We start from the raw sequence: 8,476 nt of genomic DNA on the forward strand, positions 1-8,476 counted from the left end.
CCACCAGGGAGAAGAGGATTCCCCCATAGCTGTTCCCTTACCAGGCCTTTCTACATTTCTTCTTTCCCAAACAGCTGCTTTCTTGTGTGCAAATGGCACTTGTTCCCCCCTGCTGCCACCGCAGAGGGAGGACACATCACACGCTTTGGGACAATCCCAGAGCTGCCACTTCCTACAGCCTGATCCCAGGCTGCTCCCCCCGGGATCAAGCACTCATCCCCAGACCCCCAAAATTAGGATCACACCTGCCAAAATAGGAGTTCACACAACAGCAGCTGGAAAGGCTTCACCACCACCACCATGCTGAGCCCTGGTGCCTTTCCTGCTTATGGCATTCAGCATGAAACGTGTTTCTTGGTTAAATTCTCCAGCTTTCAGGGTGCTGCAGTGCCTGCCATGTAATACTTAGGGTGCTGATGGGGTCTTTCATCTTCGCCTTCCCCTCTCCTCCATGCCACTCGCCTCTGGGCAATATTGAGGACTACTTGTAATCCCTTCCCTGCTTGGATCCAAGTAGTTAGGAGGGGTTTTTCCTCTCCTCAGAGGCTTCACAGTGTCTTGAGTTTGTTTGAGGCTGGCAATAGACAAAAATTGCTTTGTATAAGCCCATTGGGATGGATGGTGCAGGAAACAAGGACAAAGCAGGGCTGGTGGGAGGGCCCTGCCTCCTCCTCTGTGGGTCCCACTGGGTCCAGCCAGCCCCAGCATCACAGCCCTGCATGGGTTTCATCCTTGTCTTCGCTCTGTGTGCAAATAAAGCAAAACACAAGCTCACTTCACCTTCAAGCACGTTTCCATCGCTGCAGGGGTCTCATAGAGCTCCTTAGCATGGGCCTTGTCCCTGCAGCAGCATCCCCCAAGGGATGGACCACATCCCCCTCCAGGCTGAAGAAACTCATGAGCAATAATGGCTGCGGCAGCCCCTGCAGGCTCTGGCTCAGGGGTTTATCTGAGCACGATGAGCTTAAATGCAAACAGGACAAAAGGATGGTGGCAAATGGAACAGGGAACATCCCCCCATCTCCCCTGGAAAACACATAGCAATGGCTGCAGAGCTGCCTGATGAGTGATATGTACGGTTCTGGCCTAAAAATGTCAGTTATTATTCTCCTTCTCCATGACAAAGATGCTGAGTTTTGATGCTGAGGAAACTCGGGGCAGGAACTCAACAAAAACTCCAACTGACACGCAACTGAATGTAAAGGGAATGCAAAGTGAACGTAAAACCTTGATCATCCTTTATTGTGGCGTCTCAATTTTAAGACAAGGAAAGATAAGTTCCTTCATTTTAAGCATCTCCCATGTGTCCCAGGCCAGTTCTAGATGCATTCAGAAGCCTTGGGGAGTGGGGATGGGACTGAAGCAGCATCTGACCCCACTGCAAGTCCTGATGTGTCACACCTACCTCAAAGCCAGTTCAGGGAGTCACCGTGATGAGCCTTGTCTTGCTCCTAAAGTAATTGGACATGATCACTTGCTCTACTCGGATCATGGCCAATATCCATCACAGGCATCATCCACATTTGTTTGTTAATGAGGGAGGAAAAACCAACAAGCCCATGCAGGGCTCAGTTCTGCTCCAAGGGATGCTGCTGTAAAGAACAGCCCTGGAGCTTGTGTGGGTTTGCACCAAGTGATCTGGGGTCAGAAGAGCCTGAGCTCATCCTGCTGAACTGGGGATGGGAGTTTGCTCCAGCTGATGGAAGTGGTGATGGGTTTAAAATAACACAGAGGAAGCTTGGGTTAGATGTAAGGAAGAAGTCTTTACTGTGAGGGTGGTGAGGCACTAGCAACAGGGTACCTAGGAAGTGGTAAATGCCCCATCCTTGGCAGTGTTCAAGGCCAGGCTGGACAGAGCCTTGGCTGACATGGTCTAGTGTGGGTGTCCCTGCCCATGGAGGATGTTGGAACTTGATCTTTAAAGTCCTTTCCAACCCAAACCATTCTATGATTCTATGAGTCCATGATAGAGCAGTGAGTGTTAAAAGAGGCTGGATAGGCAATCTGCCATCCAGTTCTCATTAATGCGGTTTGCACCCTTGTTACCCAACTGATGGGGAACAGCCTGGTCACTTCCAGGGGAAAATGACTAGAAAGCAGAAAGAGAAAAACGCCTATAACTGTGCTAATAAAAGACATGACAAGGATAATAAATGCAGCTTCTCCTCAGCTGCCCTTCCTTACTCTAAAGCACTGGGTGCATTTTTCCTCCTTTTCAGTACTGAGCAGATCTGGCTGCCTGGCATAGCATGAAGTGATTTTTCCAGCTTGGTGGGAAGCATCTGGGGCTGATCCCAGGGGCTGGACCCTCACAAAAGATGGAAATCTGCAACAGCTGCTCCTCACTGGGTCATCCAGGCTTAACAAGAAACTGCTCCAGCCACTGATTTGGGGAGGATTTAGAATGGTTTGATTGTTTTCAAGTGGCATCCTCTGGACATAGTTCCAGATGCTTTAGATACTGCTGTTGTGTATTAATTCTTCCAGGAGAGAGGTAACCACAGATCCAGAAGCACAACCCCACGTGCAGGAAGTAAAGGATTCACCCTGGGGATAAAAAACCCATCCCTATGCTCATAGACAAACAGTTTGAAAAGCACAAGATTTGTTCCAAGCAAAATCCCATTTCTGCTGCTCAGGTGTTGGGCAAAACCTGGGATTTACTGGGCCAAAGGCCCAGGAATGTCAGGTCCTGGAGGACCTGCTGCCTGGGATGGGTGATGAAGGCCCCAGGACAGCCAAGCCATCACCCTTGGCTGAGGTTCCCATGCATCATCAGGAACCCTCCCCTGTCACAGCTTACCCCACAGACCCTGTACACTAAATAGGTCTGAAAAATCAGTGCAGCTCTTTCCCAGCTCTGTGGGGAAACACTACTTGGCAAGGTTTGGGTAGCCAGGCAAACACAGATGGATGCTGCAGCCATGGATCCGCAGCTCCTCTCACCCCTCAACCCCGCTTCTCACTGCTGAAGCAAAGACCAAAGGCAAAACCTGCCAGAGACCATTTTTGTTCCTTATTTTCTATCTTTCATATTCTTAGCACAGCCCTTCTGTCTGGCAATATGCTACCACTGCCACCAAATTGAAGCTGGAAGATTAGAGCAATCAAATCTATTTCCACAGGATACATTTAACTGGACAGGTTCTGCTTTAAACCTAAAGTACCCTACTGGGGATTCATTACCAAAATCCATCCGCTTCCCATTTGTTTCTAACGGGAGGCAAGATGAGTTTTGAATAATTAAAAGCCATCTCCTCACTGCCTGCCTGTTGCTGGATGGAGCAGAGTTGTGCTGCTGCTGTGCCTGCTCGCTGCTCCACAGGACCCATCCCAGCACTGTGCATTAAATCTGCAAAACTCCTGAACTGCTTAGGAACTCTTAAAAAAACCCCAAATATCCACAGAAACCCAGAGGGGTTTGGATTGGAAGGGACCTTAAAGCTCCTCCAGCTCCAACCCCTCCCACAGGCAGGGACACCTTCTACTGAAGTAGCTTACTCCAAGCCCCTGTGTCCAACCTGGCCTTGAACACTGCCAGGGATGGGGCAGCCACAGCTTCTCTGGGCACCCTGTGCCAGCGCCTCAGCACCCTCACAGGGAAGAGCTTCTGCCTAAGAGCTCATCAAGCCAGGCACCAGCTGACACCAGTGTTACAATAATACCCTAAGAAAGAAGCAGGAAACGGGTGTTTTCCAGCTTAAAGTTCTTCCCCATACTTGTCTGTGATTGCATCATCTCTGAAGGGCTGGGCTGTTCCAGCGCTTCGGATGGCAATCACTTCCCCTTGCGAGGGCGGTGGGGAAAGTAATGACAAATCCCTGCAGTTAATTACAAAGCCCCCATCCAACACCACAGCAGGAATTTATGAGCCTTCATTCATTTTGTCCCAGCACAACCTCTGTGGAAATGCAGAATTCAGCCACTTCCGATTTTCTCTTTGCATTGACTGGAAGGAGAAAGGACCGAACAGATTCTGTTTAATTAATTATCACCATTGATTTCTGTGTCTCTTTTATATTGTTATCCCGAGACAGAGCTCTCGGTAACTCTGAAGCATCTCTAGTGTTCACGCTTGGAAAATTGATTTAGTGCTGTCTGTGAAGCAGCATTTCCAAGCTCCCTTTCCCCAAAATACACTCTAAATGTTAATTTGCATGCTCGGAACGAACCTGGTGATTTGTCATTATATTTGCCTCCTCTCCCAGATGTAGCTACTCGTTCCCTTCTTAATTGATTTTCATATTTAGATTCACTTCTAGGGAAAGTAATTTGGGGATTCGATCAGAGAATTGATGGCTGACAACAAACAGGAACTTCGATGGGACTTCATTAGGCCATCCAAGCACCCACACCAGTCCCTTCTTCCTCCAGCACTTTCATTTGCTTTGTCTATTATAAATCATTATGTTGAAAATAGGTGCTGGATAGAGACTCCTCACTGCTTCCCAAAACAGAGGCAGAAGCTGCCAGCTTAGCAGGAAGAAGTTATTTGCAAACATTTATAGGAATAAGAGCCCAGGAAGGACTCTGTCAACCCCATTGGTTATTGCCGGCTGCTGCTGGGGTGTGTGGGATCTATCACTGCAACAGGGGAAACATCACCAGGAAGGGCTGGTGTGATGCCCATTTCCACCCAGGCATCATAGATTTGCCTTGGGATGTGCCTGCATCTCTGGGTGCGTGCAGTGGGAGCGAGACCTGCACTAGGGAAGGGAGGGAAGCCTGAGGAGGTGCTGTGACTTACCCAGAAGAGATCCCATGTCCTGAAAGTGCAGCCACAGCAAACAGCATGGAAATAAGCTGGGATAATGGTATTCCAGGCTTTTTATTGCTGGCACCCACAGGTTGCAGCAGCCTTTGCTTGTGTCAGGTATCTCGAAGTACACAGGATGCTCGTGATGGCCAAATACAAGCATTACTCAGAGGAAGCCTGGATACCCGGGACACACTGGTGCTGCAGGAGCTCCTCCCCTAGGCTGCTCCAAGGCTCTTGGGGCAGCCCCACAAGGATGCCATAGCTCAGACAAGCCTTTAATAGCTCCTATCATCCCAGAGCTCTCATCACTTGATTAGCAGCCATAACGACACCAGGCTGTGTAGCAGTGCTCCAGCTGATGGGAATTACCCAACATGGGAAGTTACCTGGGTTGACCTGCCCAAGTTGCTGCATTTCCACTGCAAGTCTGGTTTTATTCATTGCACTTTTAGCCCCTGAACTTATAAAAAACCCCTTTCAAAACAAAAAACCAAACCAAACCCCATCCCTTAAGGAACAAATGCTTTTCTACCAGCATGGTTCATTTTAGGGCCACTCCAGCACTAGCTGCTGGAGAAAGCAGTTTCTTCCTCTCTCTTACTGCTCTAAATACAGTTAATTCTTTTACAAATGAACTTGCACAATGTCACAGTCCATTACCTCACCTTGGAATAGTTCTTTTCCTGAACTTTCCAGGCCTGATAAATGGAACAATGCTTGGATTTTCTCTGGGGGTGTTTTACCTGTAATGTAACTTATTAAAATACAGCTGACTGCAGAAGAAATAGCAATTTCTTCAACAGGGTTCAGGTTATCCAGCGAAACACAGATAATGAATAATGGTTTATGGCAAAACTGATAAATCAGCAGCTATTATACAGCCTGGCTTTCTTTAATCATTGGGAATTGATAGGCAAGGTGCCATGGCCCACCAGGGAGTGGAAAAGCAGGGGCCCCCAGGATGTCAATGGCACATGGACACCTTGAAAACTCGAGGCAGCCCTGCCAATGACGATGTCCCTGCTCAACTGCTGTGGCCAGGGAGCTGCACCCCCCTCTGTGCCCACTGGGGCTTACTCCAGATCCTGCTTTTATCCCTGGCTGTGAAATGCTGCTTCATTTCTAGCAGGAGCTGCGAGGTAGAGCAAAGCATTTTACTTCTGTGTGTGTTTGCTGCCTCCATATGCAGGGCAGGACAGGGCATGGCAGCAGTGCTCAAGCTGCACGCATGAGCCTTGTCTCATCCAGCATCATTGGATCCGGGGGTTCACATCCCTTGGGGTACCCCATTCCCTGCCAGCCTCTCTTTTATAGCACAGGAGCCAGGGAGGGAGCATTAACTCTTCCCTGCTCACAGACCCTTGCTGCCCCCAGGCTGGGCAGCAAAAGGTAATCATGGAGAGAGCTGGTGCCTCAGTATTATCCCAGCATCTTTCTTCCTTTTCCAGCTCCCGTTGCTATCCAGGGTGTTGTTTGGCTGCTGCTGGTCATGATGAGAAAAAGCAGATGGTAAATAGACTCATTTTCTAAAGCAAGGTTAACCTAGAGAATAAACAGCAGAGGGGAAAATGGAGCAGGCTGAAGGACCAAGAATTGGTGGAGACAGGGAGGGAAGGTGCAATGTCTTCTCAGGTGGAAGAGAAGGGCAGTTTAGGATCACTGCACCCACGAGCATGATACCATCTGACAGGCAAACTGTGTTGTGTTGGGAAGCTTAGCCTGACCCCAGCCCTGGTAACATCCTGGGATGCTGCTGCCACTGCCATGGGCTATGGTGGTTAACACTAAGTGATCATTTCTGTGCCCTGCCTCAGTTTCCCCACTTGTACCCGAAGGCTGACAGCAGCCATCAGCAGTGTCAGTAGTGACATGTCACACATCCAAAGTACAGTGAGAATCTCTGCAGAGAGATGTAAATCCGAGTCAAACACTTCTTCTTCATACCTCTTGGGAAGAAGAGACCATAATTGGCTCTGACAGACAGACCCCAGCTGGCAGGAGGGCAGGAGCACAGCCTTCTGCTTGCTTAAGGTTGAATCCCTGATCCTGCTTGTTCCTGGAGGATTCCAATCCCACCCATGGTCAGGCTTGAAAAACCCGGGGGGTTGCACGCGTAGCCCCTGCTCAATGCTTACTGAGGCTGAAGAAAACCTCCTTGTTTCCCTGTACTGCCTGGAGCTGAGCCTGGCCGCGCTGTCTGGGGTGGGAAGCAGCAGCAGCACTGTCAGGGGCAACAGGCTGGGTTTCATTACAACCTCCCTCTGCTTTAGTCACGCTCATGCCAGACCCAGCACAACCCATTACCAACGAGACTGAGCTGAAACCGTCCCAGGCAGCATCTGAAGACACCGTGTTACTGATGGGCAGCTTTGCCCAGAGCTCCTTCACACCCTTCCTCCTCTCTTTAATAAATCCCTCCTCTTCCTCCGGCAACAAATCTGGGCAAGAGCCCCCAAGGCCTGACCCCAGGAGCTGCTGGGGCAGAGGAGCATTGGAAGCAGGCAGGAGCCGCTGCTTTCCCAAATCCCTCCTTAATTATGAAGGATGAACACTTGAAAATCTGACCCGAGGTGACTGTTGTTGAGTCATCCTCTGTTTAATTGCTTGCAAATATTACACTGTCTCACAGTAAGGGCTGTAAATTACCAGCAAATAAAGTGTGGAAGCTGTTTTGCAGCTAATGTATTGCTTCTGAGGAAAGGTTTGGACTAAATGCATTTTCCTGCTGAGCAAACAGCGCCTTCCCTGGGGATCAGGCTCTTGCAAGGGATGCAGGGGGATGCAGAGCAGAGGGAGATGCCCACCCCTTGCTGGTCCGTGCCTGCACCTTGCAGGTAGAAAGAGCCACAGTAAGGGTAAAAAAGGGAGAGACCCAGTCCAACTGCTGTGACAGTGTTTGTGCCACTCACTGGGAGCCTCGGAAGTGCCAAGCACTATTTGTCAGTATTTCCCAGTCCCCCCCCAGGAGAGTCTGAAGATTTCAACATGAAGGTTCATTAAGTGACTTCACACTGAAAAAAAAACCTAAAAATCCACTATTTAGCAGCAGAGATTTCCCCATAGGCCTCTGTTGTTATTGTCATCCCAGTTATGAGTGATTTATCCTTGGTGTTCCTGGCTTGGCTCTGCAAATCACTGCTTCCATCATGAATCCAGCCCATCTCAACACCCAGGCAGAGAGAACACAGCCATCATGAGTGCCAGCATCCCTCCTCCTTCCCCAGTGGTCCCCAGGGCTCTGGGCTGTCCTATTGCCCTGCACAAAGCTGGGGCATCATCCTTTGATGTTATCCCTTAAGCTCCAGCCATGAGCATTCCTGAATGGCTAAAAAACTATGCCAGGAAATCCTAAGGTTGGGATGAAACTTGGAGGTATCCACAGTGGGTTGGTGAAGCCTTTGGGGAAACTTGGGTGGAGCCATGGTGATGTTCATGGCCACAGCTGGTTGGTACCAGAGTCAGGCAGGACTTTACCAGCAACCAGCCTTGTTAGGAAGGTCTCCAAAAACAAGGCTGTTGAAGCTGCCCGTGTTTAACCTGATCTATTCATTCCCATCTCTGGACTCACAACCGCTCCAGGGGAAGGAGGTGGTGGATCTATGGGAATCTGAGAAAAGGTGATGAAAAGCAGGAAATACCAGCAACGCTGCTGGGCCACCTTCCAAAAATAGATGGTGGCCAAGCAAAGGAAGAGGAGAGTGTGTCCCCTCCCTGCCT

Source organism: Melopsittacus undulatus, chromosome 11 (assembly GCF_012275295.1).
Source record: "Melopsittacus undulatus isolate bMelUnd1 chromosome 11, bMelUnd1.mat.Z, whole genome shotgun sequence".
Classification (NCBI taxonomy): domain Eukaryota; kingdom Metazoa; phylum Chordata; class Aves; order Psittaciformes; family Psittaculidae; genus Melopsittacus; species Melopsittacus undulatus.